Consider the following 16,710-nt stretch of genomic DNA (forward strand, 5'->3'; position numbering starts at 1 on the left):
CCTTTGCTCTTTATGGTGTTCGGTTAGACAAAGAGGGACCCAGCGGGAACAAACCTTTGAATATCCCAACTGGTGAACAATTGTGACAGCACTACCAACAGAGATGTCAAGTTGAGCACTGAGTTGTTTGATGGTGATCCGTCGATCATCTCAAACGAGTGTGTTCGCACGCTCCGCCATTGCAGGAGTCACAGCTGTGCACGGCCGGCCCGCACGCGGGAGATCAGACAGTCTTGCTTGACCTTGCGGCGATGATGACACACGCTTTGCCCAACTACTCACCGTGCTTTTGTCCTCTGCTAGATCACCGTAGACATTCTGCAAGCGCCTATGAATATCTGAGATGCCCTGGTTTTCCGCCAAAAGAAACTCGATCACTGCCCGTTGTTTGCAACGCACATCCGTTACAGACGCCATTTTAACAGCTCCGTACAGCGCTGCCACCTGTAGGAAGTCAATGAAACTATACGAGACGAAGCGGGAATATTTGAAAATATTCCACAAGAAATTTCCGGTTTTTTCAACCAAAATTGGCCGAGAAAAAAAATGTGTTGCATTACTTATTGAACTGCCCTCGTACTAGGAAACTTAGTCCGTCCGACCGGACGACACGTTTCCATTGATCAAAGGTCAAATCTCGATGATCCCCTGTCCAGTGCTATTGTAAACAGACGACGTCGTTGTGTCAACATCGGAACACGTACAGGAAGTTTACTGCAAAGCCCCATGTTCACAGTCTTAAGCAGAACGGTATGCTCTGAAACACCCGTGCCTGCACCAGCAATGCACTCTGTAGACAGATCTCCGGCAGATAGCCATGCAGACGGCAATCCTACATCCTCCACCTTTTGTGAGGAGACGTGGGGGGGCCCGTACGTCACTTAATCGTAACTTTACCCACCCTTAACCACTTTCTATACAGGGTGTTCGTAAATTCCTATTACAAGTTTCTAGTACTCGTAGAGGGCAGTGCGTACACAGCATTTGAACAGAAAACTATGGCCGGGGAAGTACCGTTTTCGTGCTGCAGCCGTTTGAAAACATGATTACTAGGTAGGTCATGGTGGGAGGGTGTTTACGTCGTATTGGCTGATGTCAGTTGACCCCTATCCTACGACGCTGACCTGGTCGAGCTTCGTTCACGAGTGTGTAAGTGTTAGAGCAGCAGGGATGAGTACACGTTCGCAGAATACACCGACATGATCCTTCTGAATGGCGAAGCTCACGATGGCCCACACCGACGTGGTGACCATCTCAAAAAAATTACTGTCTCCTCCGTATCTGTTAGTTACTAATCGAGGACTTCACGGAATGTGGGACCTTGATGTTATCCGTGCTTCTGGGTGGGATTACCCACTAACACAGTCGCATCGAGCACACAGATAGTGGACGAAAAGCGAATGAAGGGTAGCGGTTTTCAACGACACAGTGAAAAAAAAAAAAAAAATGCCAAGGCAAGAGCCAAGAGAAAGAAACCTCTGCAATTGTCTGGTAGGATAGTAATAGCAGTAGCTTTCCTTCTGTCAGCGATAGATCCCGCAAGGATAGAGTGGTTGTTAGTTTAAGGTATCGTGCAACGTGGTCATAGCTTACGTCGTCGTAAAGAGTGTCAGTCCTCTCCAGGAGGGGTAGCTCTGGACTAGGTACCTGCAAAGTTTCCTGGGCCAGCTGCAGCGTCTCTAGCTGTAACATGCCAAGATTGTTATGTACGTGGTCGACTAGTCGTAAACAGATCACTGTGAAAGGAAATGGGGATACGGTTTGTTTACTTTTGAGTGTGACATACGGTTTCCCTGCGTTGCCGGTTGGTCGACTAGTTTACATCTGGCAGTGCTAGTTAATTTTGCTATGCTGCAGGGTTTCCTGTTTGTGTCTGGGTATTATCCTTAGGTGGTTAATTGTCCGTAAGTAGTAGTGTTTTTGGGTGGTTGTGTTTCCACCAATGGTTGTGATGTGGTAATGGAAGAGCTGCTCATCGCCTTTATCAAGAATTTCTCCACAACGTTCGACTCCATCGCCTACTCATTTCGTCACAATAAGGCAGCGGCTTCGAGAAATGGTATCTTCACAGTCATCACGCGTGACTGTGGTGCCGCAAACCCGAACTGGTAGAGGCTGTACTGCATCACGTTGAAGGGGCCCCACCAACAGTACACGAGCAACATATTTGGCTATTAATGGGAGGTTTACTATCTTCGACGCGAAAAAAGCATAATATTTGAGAATTTTTTTCTCGAGATGTGTTATAGATACCAATATCAAATTTGGTCAAACGGTTTATTGATATTTCCTCTACCAACTGGAAGTTATTCGACCGGAAATATGGAAGAGCAAAGGCAGAAGTGCCGTCGGGACGAAACAAAATTTCGATGTTGACCTCCACGCGCGGTATGTCACAGGTCAACCGGCTCGTCTGAAATCAAAATTGAGTTGACGTTAGCGAGGTATATAAGAATCTTTAGGAGTTGTACCTCGATTAAGTTATTTGTACCATAGGAAACAAAATGGCGGCCATTAAATAAATATGGTTTTTCCATCGATTTTTCGACTTCGGCGGCCAAGTAAAAATATTTATAGTTGATGGATCGGAATAAAAGTGGTACAACACCTAGACAATTTAGTTATCCTGTCGGAAACAAAGAATCATGCCAATCGGTTCAGTAGATTTGAAGTCACCATACCGCGCGATAAAAAAAATCATTTCGAGAAAAACACGTTTGAAGTTTTGACTACATATAAATGCAATATTATGCAACGTACGCTCAATCTTCTATTTCGGGTCCATAAACTAGTCCTTCCTCTTCCTCATAGAGGGCGTTCTGCTCGATCTGGACCATCCTCCGTTGCTCCAGAGCCGCTCGTACGGCCGGTGGCAAGCGGTTTTCGGCTGCTTGAAACCGGTGGACGTCCAAATGCTTGGCGAACTGCGTCGAATAGAGTCCCAGGGTGACGTCCATCATTGTCATGGTCTTCAGAATTGCTGAACACCCTTCGTTGAAGCTGCTCACTGCCAGGAATGTCTCAATCTCCACAGTCTTCGCACCAGAATGCAAATGCTTGGGAGCTACATTCCAAACACACGCGTTCAAACTTTCATTTGAATTTTGTGTCTTTCCTCCCAAGCACCGGTACAATAACTCGTCCTCCGAAAGAAAAAAGACTGTTGCATGAAAAAGGCCGATTTCCGGCAGGTGCACTTTTTGTTCAACCGCGAATAACAAACATTTCCGCTCCGTATTCGGAAAAACACTTTTATGGATCGAAAAATGCTATTTAAAAGAAATCGATTTTTTGAATCAAAAGATAGTAAACCTCCTCTCAATGGACCGAACGGTAAAACAACTGATGCACTGGGTCACGCCTGATCAGTTATTTGTAAAAGTGGTCGCGTTACCAAAATGTTTTCAAATGGTTGTAGCACGGAATCGGTACGTCTCCGGAAGTCGGTTCCACTTAAAAATATTATCTACTCACTCTCCTCTTCAAGGCCTAGAAGTCTGCAATGGGAATTTCCGACCACCCTGTAGATGGTTACGAGAGTAACACGCCAAGGACCGGCCAGTTTCGTGGTTTCCGAGTCGCTCGTCCTCAAGTGTTAGGCCATAAAATGCTGCACTTTTCGAAAGTGGCTTTCATAAACTTCACCATCTGCGCTAGAATTATTCCCCAATCGCCTCGACACCACTTACACTGATGAGCCAAAACATTATCACCTCAGCCCACAGAGACTTTGAATGCCGCCAGGTGGCGTTGCGGGCACGTGTGCGGTAACAAAATTATTTAAGCGCAGAAGACACGAACGGGCGATCACACTAGAAAAGATGTGGACATCAAATGACAAAATCCATTAAGATAAGCGACTTTGACAAAGGGCAGATTATTATTACGCAGGACCTGAGAACGAGTATCTCGAAAACGGCGAAACTGGTCAAACGCTCACGTGTTACCGTCGTGAGCGTCTACATAAAGAGGTAGAAGGACAGTGAAACTGCCATTAGGCACTAAATGGTTGGACGTCCACAACTCTTCACAGAAGATGGGGTTTCGAGGTTTGTCTGCTCTGTGACGTAGGATAAAATGTTCAAATGTGTGTAAAATCTTAAGGGACTTAACTGCTACGGTCATCAGTTCCAAAGCTTACACACTACTTAACCTAAATTATCCGAAGGACAAACACACACACCCATGCCCGAGGGAGGATTCGAACCTCCGCCAGGACCAGCGGCACGGTCCATGACTGGAGCGCCATAGATCGCTCGGCTAATCCCGCGCGGCGACGTAGGATAGACAGTCGTCTGCAACATCTCTGTCGAAAGAACGCAATGCTAGTGCAAAAAAATGGCTCCAAGCACTACGGGACTTAACGTCTGAGGTCATCAGTCCCTAGAACTTAGAACCACTTAAACCTAACTAACCTAAGGCCATCACACACATCCAAGCGTGAAGCAGGATTCGAACCTGCGACCGTAGCAGCAGCGCGGTTCCGGACTGAAGCGCCGAGAGTCATTCGGCCACAGCGGCCGGCAATGCTAGTGCAGGCACAAGTGTTTCGGAGCACCACCGTTCATCGTACTTCGTTGAAAATGGAGTTCAGCCGCAGACCACCCCTACGTTTTCAGGTGTCGACCGACCCTTATCGTCAGTTACGATTGTACAGGACCATCGGGATTCAACCGTCAATCAATGGATGTCGACCCTTCGGGTGAATCACATTTTTCCTAATACAGGTCGACGATCATCACCACAAACGTCGCCATCGAGGTGAAAGGCGGCTAGAAATGTGCAACGGCCACGGACACAGGGCTGGTGGGAGAAGTATTGTGCTATGGGACACATTCTCCTGCGATTGCATGGGAACTGTGGTAGAAATCGAAAACACCTGACAGCTGCGAAGCCCTTCCATCCGTTCGTGCTTGATGTCTTCCCCGGCAACGACGTCATCTTCCAGCAGTATTATTGTCTGTGTCTCGGCGCCAGAACCCTGCCACAGTGGTTCCAGGAGCATTATAGGGAATTCACGTTGATGTCTCGGCGATGTAAATCCTATGGAAACTCTCTGGGTTGCTATCGTGGTCACCGCGTATGCAAATCAGTGGTCCGTTATTTACGCGAATTACATGACGTGTGCGTAAACATACACTACTGGCCATTAAAATTGCTACACCAAGAAGAAATGCAGATGATAAACGGGTATTCATTGGACAAATATATTATACTAGATCTGACATGTGATTACATTTCCATGCAATTTGGATGTATAGATCCTGAGAAATCAGTACCCAGAACAAACAACTCTGGCCGTAATAACGCCATTGATATGCCTGGGGATTGAGTCAAACAGAGCTTGCACAGCATGTACAGGTACAGCTGCCCATGCAGCTTCAGCACGATACCACAGTTCATCAAGAGTAGTGACTGGCGTATTGTCACGAGCTAGTTGCGCCGCCACCATTGACTACACGTTTCCAATTGGTGAGAGATCTGGAGAATGTGCTGTCCAGGGCAGAAGTCAAACATTTTCTGTATCCAGAAGGGCACGTACAGGACCTACAACATGCGGTCGTACATTATACAGCGGAAATGTGGGGCTTCGAAGGGATCGAATGAAGGGTAGAGCCACGGGTCATGTTGTTGTTGTTGTTGTGGTCTTCAGTCCTGAGACTGGTTTGATGCAGCTCTCCATGCTACTCTATCTTGTGCAAGCTTCTTCACCTCCCAGTACCTACTGCAACCTACATCCTTCTGAATCTCCTTAGTGTATTCATCTCTTGGTCTCCCTCTACGATTTTTACCCTCCACGCTGCCCTCCAATGCTAAATTTGTGATCCCTTGATGCCTCAGGACATGTCCTACCAACCGATCCCTTCTTCTAGTCAAGTTGTGCCACAAACTTCTCTTCTCCCCAATCCTATTCAGTACCTCATTAGTTACGTGATCTACCCACCTTATCTTCAGCATTCTTCTGTAGCTCCACATTTCAAAATCTTCTATTCTCTTCTTGTCCAAACTAGTTATCGTCCATGTTTCACTTCCATACATGGCTACACTCCATACAAATACTTTCAGAAACGACTTCCTGACACTTAAATCTACACTCGATGTTAACAAATTTCTCTTCTTCAGAAACAATTTCCTTGCCATTGCCAGTCTACATTTTATATCCTCTCTACTTCGACCATCATCAGTTATTTTACTCCCTAAATAGCAAAACTCCTTTACTACTTTAAGTGTCTCATTTCCTAATCTAATTCCCTCAGCATCACCAGATTTAATTTGACTACATTCCATTATCCTCGTTTTGCTTTTCTTGATGTTCATCTTATATCCTCCTTTCAAGACACTGTCCATTCCGTTCAACTGCTCTTCCAACTCTTTTGCTGTCTCTGACAGAATTACAATGTCATCGGCAAACCTCAAAAAGTTTTTACTTCTTCTCCATGAATTTTAATACCTACTCCGAATTTTTCATTTGTTTCCTTTACTGCTTGCTCAATATACAGATTGAATAACATCGGGGAGAGGCTACAACCCTGTCTCACTCCTTTCCCAACCACTGCTTCCCTTTCATGCCCCTCGACTCTTATAACTGCCATCTGGTTTCTGTACGAATTGTAAATAGCCTTCCGCTCCCTGTATTTTACCTCTGCCACCTTCAGAATTTGAAAGAGAGTATTCCAGTTAACATTGTCAAAAGCTTTCTCTAAGTCTACAAATGCTAGAAACGTAGGTTTGCCTTTTCTTAATCTAGCTTCTAAGATAAGTCGTAAGGTTAGTATTGCCACGGGTCATAACACGACTGAAATGTAACATCTACTGTTGAAAGTGCCCCATATCATCACGCCGGTTGATACGCCAGTATGGCGATGACGAATAGAAGCTTCCAATGTGCTTTCACCGCGATGTCGCCAAACACGGATTCGATCATCATGATGCTCGAAACAGAACCTGGATTCATCCGAAAAAATTACGTTTTGCCATTTGTGCACCCAGCTACGTCGTTGAGTGTGGTACATCATCGCAGGCGCTCTTGTCTGTGATGCAGAGTCTAGGGTAACCGCGGCCATGGTCTCCGAGCTGATAGTCCATGCTGCTGCAAACGTCGTCGAAATGTTCGTGCAGACCGTTGTTGTCTTTGCAAACGTCCACAACTATTGACTCATTGATGGAGACGTGGCTGCACGATCCGTTACAGCCATGCGGATAAGATGCCTGTCATCTCGAGTACTAGTGATACGAGGCCGTTGGAATCCAGCACCACGCACCGTATTACCCCCCTGAACCCACCGATTCCATATTCTGTTAACAGTCATTGGATCTCGACCAACGCGAGCAGCAATGTCGCGATACGAAAAAGCGCAATCGCGATAAGCTACAATCAGACCTTTATGAAAGTCGGAAACGTGATGGTAAGCATTTCACCTCCTTACACGAGGCATCACAACAACGTTTCACCAGTCAAAGCCGGTGAACTGCTGTTTGTGCGTGAGAAATCGGTTAGAAACTTTCCTCATGTCAGCACGTTGTAGGTGTCGCCACCGGCGGCAACCTTGTGTGAATGCCCTGAAAAGCTAATCGTTTGCATATCACAGCATCTTCTTCCTGTCGGTTAGATTTCGCGTCTGTAGCACGTCATCTTCGTGGTGTAGCAATTTCAATAGCCAGTAGTGTATAATGCCACATACCTCCACAAACATACCAACAAGCTGTCGGATTCCTGATAAACAGAATCAGTGATTTTTGCTCAACAGTGTAGATATTTTCCTTCCCGCGTGACGTAGCTGCTTTACTGTCTGGCCTTGACGTCTTGTCTCTCATTTTGAAGTGCTGCTGCTGGCCACTGTGTCATGTACGTCAGCTTCAGCAGCCATCTGATGCGATGCGTCTGGAGGACTAAGAAAATTTTCGGGCCATCCGACACTTAGCAGCAGAAGATGGCCGCTGGCGCTGCCACTGAGTGACGACGCAGTACATCAGTCACCGACAGCTACACCGAGTCACTACCGTATGAGACGCAAGGAGTTTCAAGTCAGTTTATAATTTCACCATCTCAGAGCATCAGTCAATAAATTTGTGCTGTGAAACCATGAACAGTTGGGTTACAAAATCCACAGCAGTTGTGACGTATTACCTTCAGTAGTTCTACGTGTTGCCTTCATTAATTCTATTTAATGCCAAAAGATTTGACAATAATCACTGAGTACGTGAGCGATTTAATCTCAGTTTTCCCCACACCCTGATGTCAGATTAAGCAATTTTTACATTTGCATACATTGCCCTTATTAAATTTTACCAAGAAGTTGCCACAGGTTGCCATTTTTGTGTATGGAGAATTAATTATAACTGAGAGTATTTGAATATTATTTTGCCTTCATTCTTAATTGTCTGACTTTCGATACGCAAATAAACCCAAGTAATGAAAAAAAAATGTAAATGTCGTGTGACTAGATCCTCCCGTCGGGTAGACCGTTCGCCAGTTGCAAATCTTTCGATTTGACGCCACTTCGGCGACTTGCGCGTCGATGGGGATGGAATGATGATGAATACGATCACTTGACATTGTATTCGCCAACCGCAACAAGGTACCTTGCAGCAGCCACTAAGTGGTCACCTGATTATAGGTTGCGGGTTTCGCGCAGATCCACACTTTCTTCAAAGGACAGACCGTATAATGCTGGTGGTCGAAAGATTTAAGGTATTACCTTCGGTTGATAGTGGGCGTTGCTTCTTCTCTGTGGAGGTCACACAGAAGAGACTGCTACTTTGACTGTTAGGAGTCTCGAGGCTCGTCTTGGGGAAACGGCATTTCTGGAGAGCTACGGTCGCAGGTTCGAATCCTGCCTCGGTCATGGATGTGTGTGATGTCGTTAGGTTAGTTAGGTTTAAGTAGTTCTATGGGACTGATGACCTCAGATGTTAAGTCCCATAGTGCTCAGAGCCATTTGAACCATCACAGGAAAGAAGTGAATCAAATTTGCACTCGATGTGTATTCCAGAAGAAATGAATCAAATGTGCACATGATGTGTTCCAGAAGAAATCGTCCACCATGGGTGTGAGGCAATCCCAAGTGCGCCGTGTAATGTGGCCCAGTGGTTAACACGCTGGACTCGCATTCAGGAGCAGGCGGTTCAAATCCACGTCGGACCATCCATAATTAGCTTTTCCATGATTTCCGTAAAGCGCTCTAGGCAAATCCCGGAATGGTTAATTAACGGATCGGTCGATTGACTTCCCCACACTTGCAACAGTTCGAACTTGTGCTCCGTCCCTAATAACCTCGATCTCGACAGCATTTAAACTCCAATCTTCCTTCTCCGATCCATTCCAAGAGTCCAGTCAGTAGTTAACTGTAGCTCACGTCGGCGCCAACGACAATTGTTGCCAGGCATTGGAGACCATTCTCATTTCCTTCCGGAGACTTGTGGCCATGTTGAGGAAGCCTTTGCACAACTGCCATTTGCAGCATCGTACTGTGGACTTATCGGGGCCGTTCGGTATGAAGCTGGCTGAAAGTGCTAAATCCGACCTTCTAAACGTGAAGTTCGGTCGATTCTGTGACGAACTCGGTCGTAGATTCCTCGATTCAGCTGGTGGTCTGGAAACTTGTGAATTGTCCTAAATAGATCAGGTGTGCGCTATACACCGGAAACGGTCACAAAGGAGCCAGAAAACGAGTAGAATGTTCGTTTTTTTATAAATTAGTCATGATTTCGAGAGCTCAACAGAAACATCAGCATCAGCCATAGCAGTTACCTGGACAGAACAGCAAATTCAAAAAGTGAGAATCTTGAAAATATTAGTTGTCAACTGGCGTAGCACTTCTTGAAAAGTCCATGGTCTCATGCACCTCCCTGAAAGCAGCACTCTGCATCATATCACCACCTGAGAGTATTTAAAACCCCAAGTAGGTAGTAAGGAAATTTTCAACAATACGTTAAACGTATATTGGGAAGACAGTCTGGAATTTCTATAAGGATAATTGTTTACAGCGAAAAGCACATATATTAGATCTACGGACGTCCTAAATTGACCCAACTATGAACTAATTTGAACGGGAGTAGGGGGTGGGGGTTCGATGGACTTCAATTAAAAGCAGAATATTTCTGTATGCAATTGAAGCCTTTTCCAGTGATGAATTCTTCTCGGGTTATTAGCCGAGTGGTGGCGTCGACTTGTCGCAACGTTTCGATGAGTTTCGTACCCATCATCTTCTGGCGAAGAATATTTCTAAATGTTATCATATTCATTCAAGGATATAATAAACTCGACGGCACGAAATACCCACAGTAGTGGTAGGAAGTGCCGACGGAGTAGCTTTCTCAGCATCGACTGGCAAAACTATGCTTGTATTTTTGGCTGTAAGGACAAACAGTGTTTCGAAGTAATATTTCATACAGTGTCAGACATTCTATCAAGTATTCCAACATTCCACACAAACAAGAAATATTACAGACCTCGTGACTACAGCCAGATCAGAACACTTAAACATTGTCAGCTACAATGATGCTGTTGTAGGGACGGTCGATACCAAAGTTAAAATTGTCATCACGAATGGTGGGATACTGTAATTGGTCACGAACAGCCTACAGACATGGCGACAGAGAACATTAAGTTCAAATCCGAACAACGAAAAGCAGCTATTTACAATGAAAGACATCAACATTCCTGACCGGATATGTACGTAACGTAATAGAATGTGGCAAGGCCTATATGAGTACGTCGCGGAAACAAAAATTTCTACACTCTCGCTGCAAATTAGACTATACTGAAAAATGGGAAACTTAATGATCATTCATGCATGCGTAAGAACGGTTATGGGTGAAGACTACTATAATTTCCGAACCTATTTCCTGGCAAAAGACTACGTAAAGTCACAAGACATTTTGGTCTTATGAGTTGTCCATAAGCGGATCTTAGCTTTCCACTGAACCTTTCATTACTGAGTCCGACGTTGAAACCGAAGACAGAGGACAGAGAGCCGAAATGTTAAATTCCACATTTTAAAAAAAATTAAAACAATCACGAATGATTTCACTACCATGTCAAAATTTTACCTCCACAAAGAATACAGATGCGTGAATAGGAATAAGAATCATCGGTATTGGAAAATACTAAAACCACTTAAAACATGTAAGGCACCAGCCTCACGCTGAATTCCTATTAAAAATCAAATAGAACAGATTGTGTAATAGTCTCTTCATTAGCTGATGTTCATGGAGAATCTGACGCGTACCGAATGGATAACAGCGAAGATACCAGCAAAGTGAGGGAAGAACTGATGCACCAAATTATTGATCAATATCGCTAAGTTGCACCTATTCCAGGATTCAAGAACATGTTCTACGCTCAAGCACTGTAAATTTCCTGGGAGAAAATTAGCCTCTAAAAATGAGCACGGGTTCAGGGAAAAAAAAGAACGCTCGTAAGAAACTCGGCTTTATTTATCCTCAACCACAAATCGGAACTTGCAAACATTAAAGGCAACTGAACAGGTAGATTCTGAACTTCTGGATTTCAGAAACTGGTACAACACCGTCCACGTAATCGACTAACAACCATGGTAGACCAAACTGAGTATCTCCACGGCAAGCGGTTGGCTTGATGACTCGTTCACTAACAGAGTACCGTACGTTTTACTGGTGAGCATATTTTGAATGTAGCTATGTCCCAGTGTAGCGTCTGGACACACAAATTAATTATTGGTCAGAGAGAATGAGAAACTCTGTAAGGTGTTTCGTTGGAAGTTCTGTTGTCTATAGGAATGGCCTGTCGGTGGACGATCGTCAGAAATTTTTCCGTGTTGTCATGGATGGCAGGTCTCTTTAAATGTGGAGAAAGGAAGGCTAACATCCAAAACAAACCACGGGACATCGGCAGTAGCCAGCGACAAATGCTATGTATCTGGAGAACGTCAAATTGCATTAACATTGTTGGGTAATGGTAAGAAGCCATAGGAAATGGCATACAAGGCGCTCCTGCTAACAGTCCAAGAGTACATCTCCAGTGTTCAGAGCTCTTGTCAGTGGCGATAGAAATCAAATTCGGAGGCCACAGCTATGGTCGGTAAGGCCCCTTCCAAAGTGTAACATAAATTCTCGGCGAAGTTAGTGGGGAATTCTGGAAAAAATGGCTTGGTTGTTTCCGGGAAATCCCTATGAGCAAACAAACAAAATCAGTATTCTGTGACACAGTTCTGTTTCTATCATAGTATATCTCACTTATGGATCATGGTGTTATTATAAAAGAGAATACTGTGCATAACAGAATGTTTTCTGCCACTGAATCCACGAATGGAATAGGACAGGCAGTGGCTGATAATGATTCCAAGTGTTATCCGCCACACACACGTACAGCTCCGTCTGAACCGTGCCACGATGGCTGGTTATAACAGCCTGGACGTACAAGTGCGGGCTGTAATTAAATAGATCTACAACGTCAAGTACACCTCGCAGAATTTCTTCGACCTCAGTAGTCGTTAGACATCGTGAGAGAGCAGAATGGGACGCTCCGAGGAACTCACGGACTTCGAACGCGGTCAGGTGATTGGGTGTCACTTGTGTCATACGACTGTACTCGAGATTTCCTCACACCTAACCATCCCTAGGTCCACTGTTTCCGATGTGATAGGGAGGTGGAAACGTGAAGGGACACATACAGCACAAAAGCGTACTGGCCGACCTCGTCTGGTGACTGACAGAGACCGTAGACAGTTGAAGAGGGTCGTAATGTGTAATAGGCAGACACTTATCCAGACCATCACACAGGAATTCCAAACTGCATCAGGATCCACTACAAGTACTATGATAGACAGGCGGGAAGTGAGAAAACTTGGATTTCATGGTCGAGCGACTGCTTATAAGCCACACATCACGCCGGTCAATGCCAAACGACGCCTCGCTTAGTGTAAGGAGCGTAAACATTGGTCGATTGAACAGTGGGAAAACGTTGTGTGGAGTGACGAATCACGGTACACAATGTCGCGACCAGACGGCAGGGAATGGGTATGGCAAATTCCCGGTGAACGTCATCTGCCAGCGTATGTAGTGACAACAGTAAAATTCGGAGGCGGTGGTGTTATGGTGTGGTCGTGTTTTCCGTGGAGAGGGCTTGCACCCCCTTGTTGATTTGCGTGTAACTATCGCCACCAAGCGAGGTGGCGCAGTGGTTAGCACACTGGACTCGCATTCTGGAGGACGACGGTTCAATCCCGTCTCCGGCCATCCTGATTTAGGTTTTCCGTGATTTCCCTAAATCGTTTCAGGCAAATGCCGGGATGGTTCGTTTGAAAGGGCACGGCCGATTTCCTTCCCAATCCTTCCCTAACCCGAGATTGCGCTCCGTCTCTAATTACCTCGTTGTCTACGGGACGTTAAACACTAACCACCAACCAACCAACTATCGCCGCATAGGCCTACATTGATGTTTAAAGCACCTTCTTGCTTCCGACCATTGAAGAGCAATTCTAGGATGGCGATTGCATCTTTCAATACGATCGAGCACCTGTTCATGATGCATGACCTCTGGCGGAGTGGTTACACGACAATAACATCCGTGTAATGGACTGGCCTGCACAGAGTCCTGATCTGAATCCTATAGAATACATTTAGGATGCTTTGAAACGCCGATTTCGTGCCAGGCCTCACCGACCAACATCGATAACTCTCGTCAGTGCAGCGCTCCGTGAAGAATGGACTGCCATTCCACCTGATTGAACTTAAGCCTCCTAGAACGGAAGTTGTCATCAAGGCTAAAGGTGGGTCAACACCATATTGAATAACGGCATTACCGGTGAAGGGTGCCACGAACTTGTAAGTCATTTTCAGCAAGGTGTTCGAATACTTATGATCACACAAGGTATATTTTACTAACGAGCACTTTAGTCTGATTTAATGGATTCCAAATTTTATTCCGTGCTGTAAATCTTGCCACTGTGCCTTCACCAAACCAAATGATTACAGCAAAACCTTACACTACCTGTTACTCGTGTAAATCGCACAAATTTGTTGTGTTTACGGCTTCGTACACAATGGCATGGCGAGGTGGGCTACAGGTTTGTGCGGTAACTGTCGTCATGGGAAAGCAGGACACGAGTAGAAATGATTAGAAAACCAGTTAACACAACAAAAAGAAGATTGACTTGACTTTTATTTCTCCAAATTTACGAAGACTCATTACAAGAAACGCAGTAATAAACATATTCCAGCTACCTCAGTGTCCACAAGGATAAGTCTCTCTGTACTAAAACACGAACGATGAAGACGGAGCCGCGACCAGTCGGCGTCTGCGTAGCATCATTTTGCGAAGCACCTGGAGGCGTGGCGCAGCGAGCGCGCACCATTGGGGCCACCAGATTCCGCGCGACCGCTATCAGCGTCAGACAGAAACCTGCTATTCGGTTGCTACGACGCCCGTGGGGTGGTATCGATACGTGATATCACAACATCAAATCATGCCTCACAACATTCTCATAAACGTTTTGACCAGTAAACCGTTTTATGCACAGTAAATGTCTAACTGTTAACAAAACCGTGCACTTGCGCCAACAATTGGCTTCTGCCATCACCTACATCCCTTTTCGACAACTTTCCGTTCACAACTGCTACAACAAGGCCATTACTTCGCACAGTTGTCTACGGTTATCACATACACGACCATTCATGTTGGCCATTGCTACAACACTCTCACCAGCAATGACAACGGAGTTCCTGCTACAAACTTTTCAGCCACTCAGGGGACAGTAAAATCCTCGATACCTTATAAAGATCGACTTCACTCAGCCAATAAGAAGCGAACACGCCGGCGCTATGTGGATCACGACGCCATAGCTCACCAACAAGATGCCTTCCCCTCGTAATAGGCTCTCCAACTATAGGTCTTCCCACGATATTAAAATTTGATAGATACTAATTTACCATACAGTTTACATGTGGTACAATGAGTTGCGAAATTAATATGTAAATTTAAGCATTACTCACAACAAGAAACAGACCGTTACACAGAAGTGATGCCAGATAAATACACAATGTTATCTCAAAATAATGTTTCTTGAGCAACCACCTACTGCAAACATACTTTAAAAAATGTGAATTCAGAAACATATAAATCAAGGACGCTAATTTTAATTATTGCTGACTTCAGACCTAACTTCGTATGTAACCGGCGGTGGTTGCAAACGTATACACGGTCATTCCTCATTTTCCTGTATATGTACTTCTTTCAAATGAAGCATGTTTCACCAGGGCGACAATAATCAGTGGCACCTATATATACAGACATCGTGGTGAGCCAAAACATTTTGACGACTGCCCACCGGGAGACCGAAGACCACCTGGTTGCATTGTGGTCACGTGACGGTGTAAGGAAAGTATATAACAAATGGTTCAAATGGCTCTGAGCACTATGGGACTTAACATCTATGGTCATCAGTCCCCTAGAACTTAGAACTACTTAAACCTAACTAACCTAAGGACATCACACAACACCCAGTCATCACGAGGCAATGAAAATCCCTGACCCCGGCGGGAATCGAACCCGGGAACCCGGGCGTGGGAAGCGTGAACGCTACCGCACGACCACGAGCTGCGGACAAAGTATATAACAGATTGCTGTGGAAGGCACCTGGGAACAAGCATCTGCGTACGGCGAAGATGGTCGGGTATTATCGTACTGCTGGCATGAGCATCTATGGAACGTGTCCGAACGATGGTGAAGCCGCGAGTAGCCGGCGTGGTGTTGGACGTCGAAGCTTGCATCGCAGAACGTGGAGGTGGGATGCTTGCCCTCTCTGTAAAGCAGATCTGAGGAAGATCTGACGAGAGGGTCCAATGATGGTGCAGGAACAGCTGTTTTGGAGAACACCGTTTAGAGCACATTTTTGAATAAGGGATTCCTTTGTGAGTTTCCATGTTGATCCAACGACATAATCAATTACTTATATGTGTTTCGCCTGTTCTTTCTGACATGGCCGAAGTTCATGATCATTCTGTGCAGGAACAGTATTCATCCGACCTCTTACGGGGTCCAACGAGAGGTTGCGAGTACTGAGGGTAATGGACGGGGGTCCTACGTCTGATGGGAATTTGGATAGGATGTGAAGCATGCTCGGATAGCCGAAGCACTTAACGCAACCGCTCGCGTAATGCTGGAAATCCGTGTTCGAATCCTGGTCTAGCACAAATTTTCACTTGTCGCCATTGAATTTATATCAGTGCCTCATGGCGGCTAATGTAATTTTAGTTTTGTTGTCATCAATTATGATTGCTTCGTGCAGGGATCGATATTGGACCATGGATCAATGGAAACATGTAGCCTGATCGGATTAATCACTTTTCTATTTGACGGTAGTCTTCAGATATGCCCTCATCCAGACGAATGTCGCACCCAATACCACCGCGTCACGGACGCAGAATGATGAGGGCAGTATTACGCTCTGGAGGGCATTCACCAGTGCTTCCATTGGACCTGTGGTCGTAACCGAAGGCACCATGACAGCTGTGGATACGTGAACATTATTGCCGACTTTCTGCATGTGCACACCAACGGTGACAGTATGTTCGAGCAGGATAACGACCCCTGTCACAAGGCCAGAGTTGTCCAAGAATGGTTAGAGGTGCATGATAGTGAAATCTAGTTGGCCTCTAGGCACTATATGGATGTGATCTAAGCCGGATGGAACTCATCCAGCGAGCTATATCGCCAGCTCCGAGACCACA

This window comes from Schistocerca nitens, chromosome 7, assembly GCF_023898315.1.
Source record: "Schistocerca nitens isolate TAMUIC-IGC-003100 chromosome 7, iqSchNite1.1, whole genome shotgun sequence".
Classification (NCBI taxonomy): domain Eukaryota; kingdom Metazoa; phylum Arthropoda; class Insecta; order Orthoptera; family Acrididae; genus Schistocerca; species Schistocerca nitens.